Source organism: Triturus cristatus, chromosome 7 (assembly GCF_964204655.1).
Source record: "Triturus cristatus chromosome 7, aTriCri1.1, whole genome shotgun sequence".
Lineage (NCBI taxonomy): Eukaryota > Metazoa > Chordata > Amphibia > Caudata > Salamandridae > Triturus > Triturus cristatus.
The window spans coordinates 1,214,079,777-1,214,098,987 of NC_140590.1; the positions used below are offsets into that span (position 1 = coordinate 1,214,079,777).

General features: G+C 42.2%; 1 protein-coding gene across 1 annotated transcript in view; it reads left to right on the forward strand.

Moving 5' to 3' along the window:
• Positions 1–19,211, forward strand: part of LOC146811634 (transmembrane protease serine 9-like) — a 1,785,969-nt gene that overhangs the window by 636,423 nt on the left and 1,130,335 nt on the right. The gene's annotated exons all lie outside the window — the stretch shown is intronic.

Below are 19,211 nucleotides of genomic sequence, written 5' to 3' on the forward strand. Positions count from 1 at the left end.
CTTTGAGTTCCATTGTAACTTGTTCATGATAAACATCCAAGTTATGGTGTAGCATTATTGGCTGGAAATGGGACTTTGGTTTGAATGGTGTTTTTACTGTGCCGCTAAAGCCGGTTTGCTCTAGGCCTGAAATAAATGTATCGACAGACTGTTCATTTTGTAGTGTCCAAAGATCTTGGAATAAATTCATATCCCCTGCTGTTAATAGGGATGGGCTGTTTGTTGGTGGTTCCGCATTTACAGGGTTTTTCTTGGCTTGGAGAGTGTGGAATTTGCGCAGCTTTAATTTTCTGATGAATCTGAAAACGTCCATGCGGGTTTCCGCATAATTAAAGCTACTTTCCGGGCTATATGTAAGACCCAATGCCAGTATTTGCTTTTCCACCATCGTTAAGTTGATATCTGTCAAATTAACTACTGAATTGGCATCAAAATTTTGCTTGACTTTTGTTGGCGATTCCATCTGCCCCTTGTTTGTTTTTTCGTGGTTTGTTTTTCGTGACTGACCACGTTTTCCTCTTTGGCTGCGTTTTTGGTTATTTCTTTTGTTTTTGTGCCAGTCTGTCCACGAGGTCTTAGTGTGTCCCTCCGGTCTTGGCATAGACAATCTACTTCCTACGCCAGGGACAGCTTGGTAAACCCCAATTCCGGTGTCCTTGATGTTTCGCCTTCGGGTTCACTCTCTGGCACGGATCTTAGGTCCGATGCTGATGTTGACGCCATGGCTGCCTCATTTGAGCCTGGTTGATTTTTTGATCATCGGTTTTTATTTGTCCTGGCTTTTACTGCATCATACATGTGGGCAAATGTAAAGACCTGCCCATTTTGATAATCCATCTTGTCCCTTTGAAATTTATACACTTTGCGTCTTTTAATTGTATCTTCATCCTTTTGTAAGCGTGCATGCATGTCTTCCCTTAGTTTTTTGGTTTGCTCCGTAGCTTCCAGTTTGTCTATTTCTTCTTCAAGTTCCTCAATTTTGGCTTGCAATTTGGCATGATCGCTTTCCGCATATTTTACGAGAATCCGGACTAATTTGCTCGATGAGTCTAGATTACATTCGGCCCATTCAGCCAACATGTTTGGGTCCGGATTCTCGTAACTAGGTGCCAAAGTTATGCGCAATCCTCTAGGGATCCTGCCCACCTCCAAGTAGCGAGATAATGATTTCTGCTCCCACCACTTCGATTGTTCGGAGCGCATACGTTTTTCCAGCTTTTTAAACAATTCCCTGCTTTTAGAGCTTCCAATAGACGTAATACTTTTTTGTACATTTGAAACAGACCCACCAGCTGGGGAATCATTAAACATTTCATTGGCCGCCTCCTCGCAGTTACGCAACGCGTCCGCGAACATGATGCAATTGTATGGGCAAATTGATAATTTTGAATGGTCAAAGACGCCAAGATAAGTATCTTCGTCTGAGCCGTGCACACGCCTCAACTGGACTGTCTAGTAGGTCCTACCTTCGCGAGTTGCCTGACGTATGAGCCGGTCCTTTGACACAGGTCACGCCAACTTTGACAATCAGGCAAGACAATCCACAGCGTCCAGGGGCTACAGCAGCTTACTCCTCACTGGAGTCATGATTCCTGTTCCGGGTACGAAACTGACTGCTTCCTGCCGCCATGCCCAAACAGAGGAGGGGTTCCCGCTGGTACCGCAGAAGCAACTCGGTACTGAAATATCACAGGATTCGCCACAGCAACTCCAATTTCCTTTTGGAAGGACGAAAGTGGACCCAAAGTTCTTGGTGCAAAATAATGAATTTATTTCATGCCCAGCATCTCCGCCATTACGCGTTTCAGCCCCCACACGGGCCTTGATCACATGATGCGTTGCTCTGTACGTAACCAGAATGTAAAGTGCTCGTGCAAATTGTAACGTGTGCAAAACAAGCAGGTGACCAATTCATAGACATAGTAAAAATATATTGTGAGCTTCTCAACAAAAGGTTCACCTAGTGCAAATATGCATACATATTAAATATCGTAATAAATACAAGAAGGTATATCTAAAATAATAAAAATGCATGAAGAATATATATATATATATATATATATATATATATATATATATATATATATATATATATATATATATATATATATATATATATATATATATATATATATACATATATACATATGAATGAGACCTCTCTAATAAAAAGACAACCTATTATATCTATTACTTCCATTTGCAAACAAGACAAGACACTTCGTAAAATAGTGTACAAACACTGGCCTATTGTCCTCACTGACTTAACTTTACATTTTTTGTTACCTGATCTCCCTTCTATTACTTTTAGAAGGGCCCCCTCCATGAGGGATGACCTGGTTAAATCCAGTCCTGAGCTTATAGTCCATACCACCTGGTTATCCAAATTTGGCTTTTTTAAATGTGCTTCCTGCTGGGCATGCAAGTTTGGAATTAATGTATCCGAATACTACACAGCATTTTGTGACATTCCGATTCAAATCATACACTACATTACAAATGGTGAACAGAGTTTGCGGTATATGTACTTGAATGCACATGCAATCTAAAATATATTGGTAGTACTAAACTACCTGTCTTTAATCGGATATTACAACACCTACGTACCATCATCAATTCTCATCCAAACTACCCTGTTGCCTGTCATTTTAAGGCAATTCATGCCAATCGAGTCAGTGACTTAAAATATTTTGTCATCGGGGCAGTCCCTCCTTCTATTCGGGGGGGCAATAGGGAAAGACAGTTACGGCAATTGGAGACTACGTTCATTTTATCCATGGATACTAGAATGCCCAATGGCTTAAATACCAGTGAGGACCTTTAACAACTTTCTGTAACATGAACACCATAAAGGCCTTTATGTATAATTTGTTACACTATTTTAATTTGTGGACCATCTAACATTTGCACTATTTTTAGCACTTTAGTACCTTGCTGGGTCAAGTTTCTTGTATTTATACAGCTATGTCTTGTCCAACTATTAGAACACACTTTTGTCTCAATTTACATAAGTTACCTGTATTGATGAAAGAATGTACTGTATCTATTAGGATTAATTTAAATTTAGGCTCTTGCACTTTAGTGGCAAATTATGACAATCTTTAGCCATATTCTGCATTTTGCCTTACCTCCATCTTTTCTTGTGTGTTTTTAACATTTATATTGTGGGGTTTCTTATGCACTTTAAGGCACTAAAACAATTAGTTTTCACTTGCTTTTTATGGGATCATCCATCTTTTTAGCGCCTGGAGTTTTTTCTAGTTTTTGGATTTTATAGATTGAATACGTTTGTGATGCCTATCATTATACTGATTACTCTCTGTATTTAGGCACTTACCAGTATTGATCATCCCACTAGTGGTATATTTTGTATCTTTTATATTTTTTAGATACAACAATTTGATTCAGTACCCAACATTCAATTGCTCAAATATAGAAATATTTTGGCATCTTTATTCCTTGTATTTAATCGGTTTGATTTTTCCAACTTTATGTTTGTTTGACAATTATCAATGTTATTGTTAAAATTGTGAATTGTATATTGTCTTATCAAATATTGTTTGCATAGATTATCCTCCAGGTCATATTTCCCTTTTAAAGTATTTTTTCTATGTTCTTTCTTCACTATCACCAATCAGTTCTCTGATTGGACACACTGTATTCAAAAAGTGGTGGTCCGGCACCAGCGCGTTAAGTGAACAAGATCACAGAGGCGATCGAAACGCGTCTGGGGCGGACATGTGGAGGCTGACTTCATGAATCTTGCATGGGAATGTGCGGGAGTGGCTGGGAGCAGATGCTGAGAAACATTCAAGACATGTCAGGGGTGAAGCTTCAGGTATTGCCCCGGGTTTGTCTATTGTGTTATGTTCCTCATGTCAGAGGGGTCCTTTGGAAATGTGTACGTATTGCACTTCTATTAGCAAAACGCAGAGTCGCTATTACATGGGAAGCCACACGGACGCCACAGGTGCTGCACTGGCTCAGAGATATGGTGTATTGTAAGGAGAGACTGGAGCTATATACAGAGGAACTACCGATCTCATCTAAGCCCAGAGACATTTGGGAGCCTTTGCGACAGTTCCTGCAGAGACGAGAATTGTCTGAATCACAGGACTAAAGGCGTCTGAACTCTGAGTAAGAGGTGGTTACGCCCACATGACCATACAATGTGCCCTATTATTTTAATTGTAATGTAAATGGTCCAATGATGTTTATTGATCACAGTCCATCGGTGTCTAGCTGTTGCAGCACGTAGATTATGTAACGGGTTGTTTCTTGTTTTCCTTTTTGAAACGCAATAAAAAAAAAATATATATATATATACATATATATATATTCACTGAAAAAAACATATGTTTCAGGGGTGTTATAGTTAGCTGGACATTTCCCCCATACAAAACCCTAGAAATTCCCCTGTTATAGTTAGTTCACTAACTATAACTCGCGCCCCCGCAATGCACTGCTGATGACGTCACATATTGCATCACTCATGACATGGTCAGTGACATCACTGATGACATCACTGATGACATCTCAAATGACATCACTGATGACATCACTGATGACGTCATCCATGTGATAAATTAGTGCATCTTCTCACACCCTAATATAACCTTTGAGACACTCACACACCGCCAATCATCCATTGAGGTACTGACACATCTAGTCAGTCATGCAAATAATTAATCACAGTAACATTCACTCACCTATACAGTTAAAAACACTCAAGTTCACTTACTCATAAAAATACTAACAAATTCTGTGTCTTCCTGCAGAAAAACAAACAGCACATGACACAGATATCCTTGCACTATGGCGCATACAGCCACTCCCAAAATCACACACTCTCACATATAGATAGTCATATACTCTTACACACATATACACTGCGTTTCACATATGTAGTTACTGACACATGTACAACTGAGATATACATTCAATCACTAACACACCCATATATACACTCACCCAACCATACAGTCCATCAGAGATGCACTCTTAAAAACATGCACCCACTGTATCACCCACTCAAACATCTAGTCGCAGAGTCACACACCCTAGCCACACAAACACTCAGGCACCCATACAGATACTCAGACAACCAATCAATAACCCATATAGACACTCATATAGCTATTCACAAAACCATGCAGCCACATATACACCAACACACAGACACATACAGACATTCACACAGTTTAGTCACTAGTCTGCAGTAAGATACATTTAATGACCCACTTATAGACTCAGTTACGCACCTAGAAAATCATCCATTCACACACTTGTACACCCACTTATTTTTCAACAGGCCTTTCCCTATATATATTAAACATAATAAAACTGTTCAGAAACACATACTCAATGGATGATGTCATCAGTGACGTCATCAGTGATGTCATTTGAGATGTCATCAGTGATGTCATCAGTGATGTCACTGACCATGTCATGAGTGATGTAATATGTGACGTCATCAGCAGTGCATTGCGGGGGCGCGAGTTATAGTTAGCTGAACTAACTATAACAGGGGAATTTCTAGGGTTTTGTACGAGGGAAATGTCCAGCTAACTATAACACCCCTGAAACCTATGTTTTTTTCAGTGAATTTCTAAGGTTTTTTAAATGCCAATTCCTAACTATAACGCCACTGAAACCTTTGGTTTTTTCAGTGAATTCCAAAGGTTTTTTAAATGCCAATTCCTAACTATAACGTGCATGAAACCTATGGTTTTTTCAGTGAATTTCAAAGGTTTTTTAAATGCTAATTCCTATCTATAACTTATTTCTGAAGATATCATGAAAAGCATTCTTTTTTAAAAGTAGGGTGCACATTAGTTTTGTGGAAAAGCATCTTTGTGATTGGTTAAGAAAAAGCAGTTTCAACGTGGAGTACATATCATAGGATAAAATTTGCTCAGCTCAACCACACCTGCTACTTGCATTTGGAAGGCACTGTTCGAACTTAAAACAATCGTCAACTTTTAACCTGCACGTGTCGTTAAATGTTCAAGAAAATGTTACAAAAAAATATCGTAAACTTTAAAAAGATTATGAACTTTTAACCTGCACGTATTGTAGAATGTTCTAGAAAGTGTGTTGATAGAATACGTTGCACTTCTGACTTCTATGTGTTGTTGAATATTAAAAAAAACGGTTCATATAGAAAATTAAAAAGAAACCAATAGAGAAGTTTTGAAACCTAAAAGAATCAAGGAACTATTGTAATTTATTCTTTGTGTGTGCAGCAACAAAATTATAGACACAACAGCACTAGGAAGAGGAAGAAGCAGGGTGTGGAGGGAGTGGGGGATATGGGCAGAATGGCACACATGCACAATTAAGTACAACACAGATATAGACTAACAATGGCCAAAATGAAACACACCAACAAGGAGCACAAGTCACACAACCTGCCAACATCACACCACTGAACGAGCATAGAAGTGAAAATCATGCTGCATTCATACAGGATGTGTACAAAGGCCAGTCGTTGGTGTTGTGGGATGTCTGTGACCGTGGTCATCATGGATGAGATGCCCAGCATGTGGCACATGGTCGAGTTCACGGTGTGTTATGTTGCCAAACGGCTGCTCCTCCCTCCCACGAGCCCCCACACTTTTGTATGGTGAGCTGTTGTATCTCGTGCACTCGTACAGCACGCCATTGTAATGCCTATTTGCGCATGTCCTGCTACATTCCAACTACAACATCACAGTGCCGTTTGGAGGTGGTGCATGCCACTTTACAACATCGACTGCTGCGGCTCTTGTAACAGGCCACACCAGAACACAGAGACACACTTACCGCACTTCCTGTACACGGACATGTCCGAGACACCCCGTTCCCCTTGCCGGATAGGCACCCCCCTGCACTGACCTGTGAACGACAGACCAGCACACGCCAGTTGTGCATGCAGGAGGATGCGTACATAGCTACACATTCAGGCTCACTGCCAACGCTGAGGTGACAGCACACTGTGATGTTGCAGGGCTCGTGCCTATCATGCTACGACAATGACCACAGGGACACACTTGCTAAGATGTGGGTTTGGGGGGCATTGGCGGTCCTGGAGTTGTTGAGATGAGTCTTCTGGCCCTCATGGGTATCCCTGTATCATGCTCATTGACTCTATGGCACCTGTGGGTGTTCTGGTGTGGCTCTTGGCTGTGTTCCCTTTCATGGTGCAGGTAGTTGTCCTGCTTAACACCAGCAGAAAGCAGGTGTCAAATCCCCGGTGCTAACGTGTCTTATCGCCGGAATTTGTTTCGCATTGCAATTGGTGTGAAAGTTGTGATGTGATTTTTTTCGTGTGCACAACAATATACGAACTGAGCAGTGTATCTCGTCAAGATCCAGCACGTGACGCACTATTCCAAATCAATATAAATACAATGAGATTTCTTAACCCCTTCGACGCTTATGACGGAACGGTTCCGTCATGCACGTCGGTTGGGCTGTGCTTATGACGGAACCGTTCCGTCATGGCCCCGCCCGCGCTCAGAACCTTCAGCACCGCGCGGGAATCCGCGCAGCGCTGAAGGGGTTAATAGATTTTGTGTGTACACTGTAAGTGAAGCCAATACCTCAATGCAATACAATACAGGATTTTAGTATTTAGAATAAATCGCAAAGGTGCACCTCGTGTCTTTTTGCACGGGAACGGCTACTCTCCATTTCATTATCAGCACTTTAATGGAAGTAAAGTTGAGATAAATCTAACACACTATTCAGAAGTTGATGCAAACTGCAGATATCACCAGTATTCCAGCGATAAGTGCCCCAAAATTTAACACCATGGTGGACTCCATCAAATAACAGTAATAAGAACAAGAAAGAGTCACACAGCAGTTAAGAGAACAACCAAAAACATTATTAATTTTTTTTTCAAACTTTATTTTTTATAATAATAAATATATAAACGATAAACTATTTTCAAACTTTACTTTTTTATTAACATAAATATAAACAATAAACTAATAAACAAAATGTAACAACAATAATACAAAACAACAAGGCGGAACACTCCTGTGGGAACCACGGATGTCGACGACAGACCTGGAAAATCAGAAAGATTGTTAACAAAAACCCAATATGGTATTCTCAACAAAATACCACAAGAAACAAATCACAGATATATAAAATGCATACAGCTAACAAAATTTTATAAGTTTAACTTACAAAAACTGTAAATGTTGCCGCTTTAAAATATTTACCGAATCTGAGGAATTTTTTTTGCAGAAGGCACCACGCCCACAACGTTTTTCTTCAGTGGAGAACACTTTTTTAACTTTTTCCAAGGGGCAAACAAAGACCAATGCCACCTTCTTCATTCGCAAGATTTGCCAAAGAGTTCTGTTAAGAGGGAATCCTAACAAAAAATACTCGTGCGGCACAGCAAGTATGATGAAACACCGAAGGACCCTTCATCCAAACAATCTTGCACGAGAAGAGTGCAAACAGATGAGAAACACTCCTGTTCTGTATCTGTAAAAAAGAATCACAAATAAATGTATATTAATAACTTTCAAATTTATACTATTCCATTACTGTACACACACATTTTATATAAAAACTGACTAAGAAACTATAGCCCTGAACCACAAGTGTGACGATCGTTAAAACACTACATGCATAGTGCATACTACTTTGAAGCAGTTCATGCCCTAAAGCCTACCTCACTAAAAGACTACATGCTAACTGACTAAATGATTACAGTACTATAAGGAGACACACTGGGTGAGTGACAGGGTGTTTGCTAGAAGAGTATGAATACTAACTAGGGAATTGAAGGTGTGAAACACAACTGTGTAGGTGATTAGAGGACTGCATCCATACTGCATAGGCATTTAAAGCAGTCCATGTGCTAAGGCCTGGCTCACTGCATGACTACTTGGGTACTGACTGAATGATTAGAGTACAGCAAGGAGAGTGCCTAGGTGAATTTATAAGTGCTAGGCTTTTCGCACAGGGAATGGATTAGTACTTGGTACTGAATGGGTCACTAGAGGAGTGCAAAGGCCCAAGTGCTGGACTGTATGGATACTGACTAGGAAATTGAAAGTGTGAAAGACAAGTGTCTAGGTGGTTAGAAGACTGCATGCATAGTGCATAGGGGTTTGAAGCAGTCCATGTGCTAAGGCCTGGCTCAGTGTATGAATACTTAGGCACTGACTGAATGATTAGAGTACTGCAAAGATAGTATCTTGGTGAATTTATAAGTGTTTGGGTTTTAGCACAGTGAATGGATTAGTACATGGTGCTGAATGGGTCACTAGAGGACTGCAAAGGGAGTGACAGGGTATTTCCTGGAAGTGTATGGATACTGACTAGGGAATTGAAGGTGAGAAAGACAATTGTGTAGGTGGTTAGAGGACTGCATGCATAGTGGATAAGGGTTTGAAGCAGTCCATATACTAAGGCCTGGGTCACTGGATGAGTACTTGGGTACTGACTGAATGATTAGAGTACTGCAAGGAGAGTGCCTGGGTGAATTTATTAGGGTTTGGCGCAGTGAATGGATTAGTACATGATGCTGAATGGGTCACTAGAGGAGTGCAAATGAAGTGACAGGGTGTTTGCTGGAAGTGAACGGATACTGACTGGGGAATTGAAGGTGTGAAAGACAAGTGTGTAGGTGCTTAGAGGACTGCATGCATAGTGGATAGGGGTTTGAAGAAGTCCATGTGCTAAGACCTGGCTCAGTGCATGAATACTTAGGCAGTGACGGAATCATTAGAGTACTGGAAAGAGAGTGTCTTGGTGAATTTATAAGTGTTTGGGTTTTGGCACAGTGAATGGATTAGTACATGCTGTTGAATGGGTCTCTAGAGGACTGCAAAGGAAGTGACAGGATGTTTCCTGGAAGTGTATGGATACTGACTAGGGAATTGAAGATGTAAAAGACAAGTGTATAGTATGTAGAACACTACATGCATACTGCATAGACATTTGAAGCAGTCTATTTGGTACTTAGAAACTGACTAAATAATCAGACTACTTCTAGGACAGTGCTTAGGTAAAACATTTAAATTTTCAGTTCTGCCACAGTGAACAGAATAGTACATGGTACTGCACCTTAGTGTCAAACCCTGACTCATTTTATCAATGCATAAGCAAAGACTAGCTTCTAATGATGTTACCAAATGCTTCTCTCACAGTGGTTCTCAAATGCACACAGACTCACAGTGTGATTCTAGACAACAACCACTATACCTAGGAGTTTACCAAAAATCATTCACTACTGTGGAAGTGGTAAGCGAACTGCACACAATCTTCATATTTCAGGTCTGCACTTTTATGTCAAAGCCTGACTAATGTAATCAAAGCATAAGCAAAGACTGGCTTCTAATGCTACTAAAACTTCACAACATGACCGGTTTTAAAACAGGTATATGTCAGCAAATACACGATGTTACCAAATGCTTCTCTCACAATCCTTACCCAAATGCACACAGACTCACAGTGTGATTTTAGACAAGCAACACTATCCTAGGAGTTTACCAAAACTCATTCACTACTCTGGAAGAGTTAATGGTACTGCACACAATCTACATATTTAAGTACACCACATCATTGTCAAAGCATGACTCATTTAATCAACGCATAAGAAAAGACTGGATTCTAATCCTACTAAAACTTCACAACATGACAGATTTTAAAACAGTTATCTGTCAGCAAATACATGATGTTACCAAATGCTTCTCTCACACTGATCCCAAATACACACTAACTCACAGTGTGATTCTAGACAAGCACCACTATCCCTATGAGTTTACCAAAACTCATTCACTACAGTGCAAGTGGTAAGGGAACTGCACACAATCTACATATTTCACGACTGCAATTTACTGTCAATGCCTGACTCATTTAATGAAAGCATAAGCCATAACTGTCTTCTAATGCTACTAAAACTTGACAACCTGACTGATTTTAAAACAGTTATCTGTCAGCAAATACACGATGTTACCAAATGCTTCTCTCACAATCCTTACCCAAATGCACACAGACTCACAGTGTGATTTTAGACAATCAACACTATCCTAGGAGTTTACCAAAACTCATTCACTAGTCTGGAAGAGTTAATGGTACTGAACACAATCTACATATTTAAGTACAGCACATCAGTGTCAAAGCATGACTCATTTAATCAACGCATAAGCAAAGACTGGATTCTAATGCTACTAAAACTTCACAATATGACAGGTTTTAAAAAAGTTATCTGTAAGCAAATACATGATATCACCAAATGCTTCTCTCACACTGATCCCAAATACACACTAACTCACACTGTGATTCTAGACATGCACCACTATCCCTAGGAGTTTACCAAAACTCATTCACTACAGTGCAACTGGTAAGGGAACTGCACACAATCTACATGTTTCAGGACTGCACTTTTCTGTCAAAGCCTGACTCATTTAATCAAATCATAAGCCATAACTGTCTTCTAATGCTACTAAAACTTCACAACATGACAAGTTAAAACAGTTATCTGTCAGCAAATACACGATGTTACCAAATGCTTCTCTCACAGTGGTTCCCAAATGCACACAGACTCACTGTGTGATTCTAGACAAACAACACTATCCCTTGCACTATACCAAAACACATTTCTTCATCTAGAAGCAGTACTACATTTTAGTATAGAAACATAACATAACTCATTTCACAAATTCATAAACAATGACTGGTTTCTAATTCTACCAAAATATAAAAACAGCACAGTTGTCTGTTTACAAACACATGAAAAACACAAATGCTTATCACAGAATGGTTTCTACATGCACACACATTGTAGAGAAAAAAAGTACTCCCTACACTTTAGCAGGAAAAATACATTAGTCTGATTAAAATCAAAATAGTCTACATACATCCCCTCACAATTAAATAACTCATCTTTCAAGTTCTTTTGTAGATTAAGAAGTATATCATTCACTCACCATATTTTCTTTTACAGAATCTCTGCACTGTGCACCTCTCAACAAAAGCAAAGAATGAAAAAGTTTCCCTTTCATTTTCCACACATATACATGTAAACATCAAATCACAATCCTTCGCACATAAACTCAAAAGCAAACACACATTTCTATTGGTTAAACATTTCAACCCTTTCCAACTGAAATACATTTCAACCCTTCACCAATCTGCCTTCTGGCTGTTACCATAGAAACAGGTCATGGAACACTGCACTGAGCTCACAGGTCACAAGTTCAGCACACAATGTTCCTACACAAGACAGGAAGTGTGCTTGACTTTTCAACATATCAGCTTATCATATATAATGTTCCTTACAATCTGTTTTTGTTAACCAATAACAATCATACCTTTAAGAAACAGAAATATACACCCTATCTTTCAGTGTAGAAAGTTGTCATACAACCAATGATTTCTTGTCGTTTTTCAAAAAACTTTGCCGTGGATCTGCGCACCCACCGCGAGAGGATCCGTGCATCCAACGCGATAGGATGCGCGCACCGTACGCGCATTTTGCCGTTTTTTTTTTTAAAGGGGGGCCCCAGGGGGTCCTTCTGGGACCCCCTAAGCACCTCTAGAGGGTCAGAGTATTTCCACTCGGCCCCCTTTATATGTTTTACACACTTATTCCCCTTGCATCTTCAGCCTCGCTTTTACCAAGGCAGAAAATGGCCGCCAACAGTTCCTGGTTTCGAATGTAGAGAGACACTCGACAACCAATTAGCATTCAGCGTGCGATCGGGAGGGTGCGCGCTCGGTTCGGGGAGGGTGCGCTTATGCGCTATGGTGCGGGTAGGGTCCGCGGATCCTCCCCGGCCATAGATATCACTAACTTTTTTACCCTAATTTTCTCAGGAACTACTGAACAGATTTACACCATATATGCAAAAGGCACGAGTCCGAACTGAGGACTACCTCTTTGCCAAATTTGGTGTCATTCCGTTCAGCGGTTCGGGCTATAGCTGCAAAAACAGATCCTAGGGGAAATTGCATGGGGAAAACGCGTTTTGGGACCCCCCTTTTTTCTCGGCCCCTGCTTGACGGATCACCGCAAAACTTTCAGGGTAGGAGCGGAGCGGAGCTGGCCAAAAGTTTGGAACATTTCGCAAGGATTCGTCAACCGGCGCCAACGTTATTCCAAATAGAATGTTGCGGATTTCCTATGGAAAATTATATATATATATATATATATTCATAAGCGTTGAATAGTTGCACCCACCTGCGGGGGGACCCCGGAGCACTTTATCCAATATAGGTTCTTAAGTGCTGAAGTTTGCCTTTCTTCGGGAAGGCCTTAAAAACGTCACTTAAGGAAGTCATAATGCAGCCTAAGGGTAGGCTACAGTGGTCAGAGTTCTTCATCTTGAAATGACAAAAGAAGAGATTGTAATTAAATATGCTCTCAGTCCATGAATTTTTTGTAATGGCACAGAAAAAGAACCTTCACAAACCATTTTGCTATGAAAAGAGAGATGAAGAGGAACAGGACAATGTAGCCCATAGGCTGCCACTATAAGAGAAGAAAGAGTAGGTTGTGCCTTTAAGAGCAGAGAGACCACCAGTATCCCATCATGCTCAACCAGAGGCAGTTACCTCAGTTCTTTTTTTCAGGCTCCTTCTGACAGCATTGAACTACAACTTTTTAGGTTTTTTCTCCAATTTACATCTTCAAACTTCACTGTTGTTTGCTTCACTCAACGTCTTTTGTCTTTCTCTGTGGAGCATAGTTTTTTCTGATAAGAGAGAGGCTTTTTTCCTGTGAAAAAGCCATCTCTTTTTGACAAATTCCATAGATATGGCAGAAAAAAAAAATAAAACAGACCCACACAGGGTCTGTATTATTCGTCTACCATCCTCTCACCTTCCTGCCTCCTGTGACAGCTGCAAAACCTTCTCCAGACGTACGCTGCGTGACAGGGAGAAGATTTGCCTGCAGGGAAGAGAAGAGAGGAGAAAACAGCAACTAGCCAGTGGGACCTCTGGGTGAGGGGGAGGTAATTCCTCCTCCCGAGCCCTTTCCTCAACCTCCAGTGGATGTGGGAGGTCTGAAAGGTGTTCTTCAGGCAGAAAACGCTATCAGTCCCGGTCGACGTTGAAGCGGTTGAAACCGAGAGGAGGTACGGCACCGACATGTTGGGCATCATTGACTGGCTCAACGTCACGTAAATGTCGACGCTCGACATCTAGAACCACTCGAGCGCTGTCGAGAGCCACTTCACTCCGTTGGCCGATGCCTAGATAAGTGTCGACGTCAAGGGATACCGACTCTCCATTGCCGAGAGGTAGGAGGTCGACATCGACAGCAAAACGTCGAGAAGCCGATCTTCATCAAGTAGTCTACGTCGACATGGGTTGATGTCGAGGAGCAGATCATCGTCGAAGGCCAGTCGACGACGGAGATCGACGTCGAGGAGATGAAAACCCTCCATAAGAAGGAGAATCTACTCCTCATTGGAGTCTCATTCCAAATCTCCTTCACAGGTGGAGATACCTGCATCCCGTTTCTGGTTTCTCCTTCTCCGGACTCAGCGGCTCCAACTGCACCAATACCTCTGGCGCCACCAGCACCTCCTCACCCGCAAGTACCTCAGCTTCCGTCCGGTACTACCATCGCTACCAGCACCTGTCCTGCCTTCGCCTGTGGTACCTCAGGTCCCCATTACACCGGCATCTAGGAGATCACGTTCAAGAACACACCATCGCTTTCAACATGGGCACTCACACTCACGAGATCACACCATTCACATCACCGATATTACCACAGGTCAAGATCACGCTCACAACGTCATCGTCATAGAGATACCTCTTTGTCTACCAGAGGATACTCTCCTACATTGACAGATTCTCCTCAACTGTGGTCCCCCCGTTTGATGATATTAACACTTTTCAAGAGGTACTGGTTCGAGGAGCATCAAAATTGAACATTCCTATGGAGATCCCAACTCCATCAACTTCTGTCATCTTTGAGACCCTTCCTCAATGCACGGCCTCTAGACCGTTACTTCCGATAGTACCAGGTCTACTGGAGCCAGCTATGGAATTATTCCTTACACCTGTATCCGCAAAATCAGCGCCATCAAGGCTCAAAAAGAAATACCGGCCACCCGGACAGGATCTGCCGATCCTACTCCTGACTCAGTGGTGATTTTAATGGCAGGAAAATCCGATGCCACCTCACCATCTGCTTCTTCTCCCCCCTGATAAGGAGAGCAAAAAGGTGGACTCATCAGGAAGCAAGATTTGCAGCACCGCTGCTACGTCCATGAGAGCGGCTAGTGCCACAGCCTTACTAGGAAGGTACGACCAAGTCTTTTGGGATTCCATTCTCTAGTTTGCGGATCATCTCCCAAAAGAGCACTGGGAAGATTTTCTCAAATTCGTCCAGGAGGGAGCTATGGTCTCAAATCAAGTTATCAGCTGGCAGCAGACGCCTCGATTCTCGCTGCGCACAGTTACTGCAATGGGATCTCGCTACGTCGACATGCCTGGCTGCAATTGACACCTCTGAAGCCAGGCGCCCAGTTATGTCTACAAAATGTACCTTTTTCCGGTTCCAACCTTTTCGGCTTGCATGCCGACGATGAAATGGCGCAAATGAAAATGGAAGTGTATACCTTAAAAGTGTTGGGATTGGAAAAATCTAAGCAACAGTAGTGCTCACCCTTACCACCGCTGTTGTCCCTCACAGAAAGTTCAAACCACTCAATGGCAGTCACATAGATCGCAACAATATCAGCAACCTTACCAGTCACAGTGCAAGCAAGACACACAGGGGATGAAACTCCCAACAAGCTAACCAGGGAGGACAACAACCCGCTACAACAAAATCCTGAATAGTCTTTTCCCTGTCTTCTGTTACCCACTCCAGTAGAGGGAAGCATTGTGAATTATCTGGCAGAGTGGCAATGCATAACAGTAAGCTGCATGGGTCTTGAATATTGTCAAACACGGTTTTCGTCTCAGATTCACTGCCCCACCACCATCTATCCCTCCGAGGTCATCCACGCCTCTCCTCAAGCTTTTACAGGAGGAATTCAAAACTCTGTGCCACAAAAAAGCGGTAGAACCAGTTCCTCCAAACCAACGAGGTCAAGGTATCTACTCCAGATACTGCCTAGTGCAAAAGAAAGGCAGATAAGAGTTCTGACCTATTCTCGACCTTCGCATCACATACAAGTGGATCCACAAGGAAAAATTCAGGATGCTGACTTTACATCAAATCTATCCTCAACTTCAACAGGGTGACTGGCTCTTTTCAATGGATCTTCACAACGCTTATTTTTATATACCTATCACAAAACCCCACTGAAAATTCCTCGCCTTTGTCGTGGGACAGTACCACTATCAAATGCGGTTCCAACATTCAGCTTCAAGTCAAGGCCCAGGACCTTTTCCAAATGCATGGCGGTGGTGGCAGCACACTTTCGGAAACACAAAACCTTTGTATATCCGTATCTGGACGATTGGCTGATCAAGGCATCCACCTTCACAGAAGCCCAGGAACACTTCCGATGGGCGTGCAAATTACTTCATCGTCTGGGTCTGCACTTCGTGCAAATCACTTCATTGTCTGGGTCTGCACATCAATGTTGAAAACTCCACGTCATCTCATGTTCAGATACTACATTACTTAGGAGCTACCATCAACACTTTATGGGAAAAGGTGTTTCCTTCGAAGGAAAGACGATTATCCATTCTCTGAAAATGCCTCAATCTTCAGCTGATAACCCATCCATTAGTACTCTTAGTCTCCTCAGTTCTCGACACGATGGCTTCCTGTATTGTCCTGACCTCCAATCCTCGCCTCCACATGCGCCCTCTCCAAGAGTGCTTGGAGGACCAGTGGAACCAGTTCTCAGGAAACTGGGAGGACAAGATTACCCTGTCAACTCATGCTGTAACATCTCTCCAGTGGTGGTGATCCCAGAGAAATCTAGTGAGAGGAATGCCTTTTCACGGCCAACCACCGATACAGACCATGGTCACGGATGCCTCACTACTCGGGTGGGGAGCCCACATGGATCACTTACAGATACAAGGAATATGGTCCCAGAGAGAACAGACTTATCATATCAAGCTTCTGGAACTCCTAGCAGTACACCTGACACTCAAGGCTTTTCCTCCACCATTAACAACCAACACACTACTTGTTCAGACAGACAATACAACCACCATGTACAACCTGAACAAGCAGGGGGAACATGGTCCTGAGCCCTGTCACAAGAAGCTAAATCGATCTGGCACTGGCTCATTGCCAAGAACCTAACATTGGTGGCTGCACATCTGCCAGGGGTACAGAATATCCACGCAGACGCGCTCAGCAAGGTTCTCGACGAAAACCACGAGTGAGTGCTAAACGGCGAAGTTGTGGAAGATATCTTCAGCTTGTGGGGCACACCTTCTACAGATCTGTTTGCCACAGAGGATAACAAGAAATGCTGCGACTTTGCCTCCAGATTTTACCATCCAAAGTCACTAGGGAATGCCCTATGGATCGACTAGTCGAACACATTTCTCTACGCTTTTCCTCCCATACCACTGATAGCAGCAGTCTTGCATAAACTGGGGTCCACGAAAGCCAAGATAATTCTCATCACTCCAGCATGGCCGAGACAACTGTGGTTCCTGGACCTCCTTCACCGGTCTATCCATCCACATCTCAGGCTACCTTGTAGACAGGACCTTCTCATGAAGTTCAAAGGCCAGCTGCTACACCCCAGCCTTTCCTCCTTGAATTTGGTTGCATGGCTCCAGTATGGTCATCTAAACCTGCCTCAGGACTGTATGGACATTTTAAAGGAAGCAAAGCAACCATCTACAAAAGCAGCTTATGCTTTTAAATGGAAGCAATTTTGTATTTGGTGTTCCTCCAAACAGACTGCTCCCACCTCTTGCCAGGAGGAAGTCATTCTACCAAATCTGGCCTTCAAAACTCTTCCATCAGAGTCCACCTGTCGGCATACAGGAAAAGTCCTTCACAAATCTCTTTCTTCAGGATTCCAGTTATTAAAGATTTCCCAGAGGAGTTAAAAAAGGTTTTTCCTCCCACCCTTCATGGGAGTTGAATGTAGTACTTTATCGCCTCATGCTTCCTCCCTTTGAACCCATTCACAAAGCTTTATTCCAGCGTCTCACATGGAAAACTGCTTTCCTTGTGGTTGTAACGTCAGCTAGGAGAGTTAGTAAGATCCAGGCCCTTTGCACCCGTGAGCCATACACAGTCTTCCACTCTTCCAAAGGGTGCTAGGCACACATCCTAAGTTGCTCCCTAAAGTGGTCTCAGACTTCCACGTAAACCAGACTATTGCTTTAAACACATTCTTTCCAAACCCTTCGTCCCAGTGGAGAGAGCTGCTTGAAGGTCAGTCCATACGTTCACTAGACATTACTGCCTGGACACATATGCTAGAGTAGATGCTCAAGTAGGACAGGCATCCCTCAGAAACCTTTTTACTTAATGGGGATCTTCTTTGGTGTTTCTGTCTACTCCACCGCCTTAGGGGGGAGAGCTTGCTATTCTATTCAGCGCTTATGACTATACATGGAAATCCCCTACGAGAGAAGGTATAGTTTCTTACCTGTAATTACAGTTCTCTCATAGGGGTATTTCCATGATAGTCACAGGCCACCTTCCCTCCTCCCCGGTGGAGTGGACAGATAATTTTAATGCTCTGTTATTGATGGTTTAGTATAGCCTTAAAAAAGAACTGAGGTAACTGCCTCTGGCTGAGCATGATGGGATACTGGTGGTTTCTGCTCTTAAAGGCACAGCCTTTTTTTCTTCTCTAATAATGGCAGCCTACGGGCTACACCGTCCTGTTCCTCTTAATCTCTCTTTTCCATAGCAAAAGGGTTTGTAAAGGTTCTTTTTCTGTGCCATTACAAAATATTCATGGACTAAGAGCATATATAATTACAATCTCTTCCTTTCCATTCCAAGATGAAAAACTCTGACCACTATAGCCTACCCTTAGACTGCATTATGACTTTCTTAAGTGACTGTTCAAGGCCTTCCCGAAAAAAGGCGAAATTCTGCACTTAAGAACTTATATTGGACCACTGTCTCCCATATTCCCATAGAATGGATTTGTTCCTGCCTTTACTACCATTCCTCCTTGTCTTTGCTGTCTTAAGGGGTTGCTTTGCTGCTGATGGATTTGTGTATTCTGATTCTGATAAACTTGGAAATTATTTTGCTGGGGTGGACTCAGAATATGTTGTCCTTGTATCATGTTATT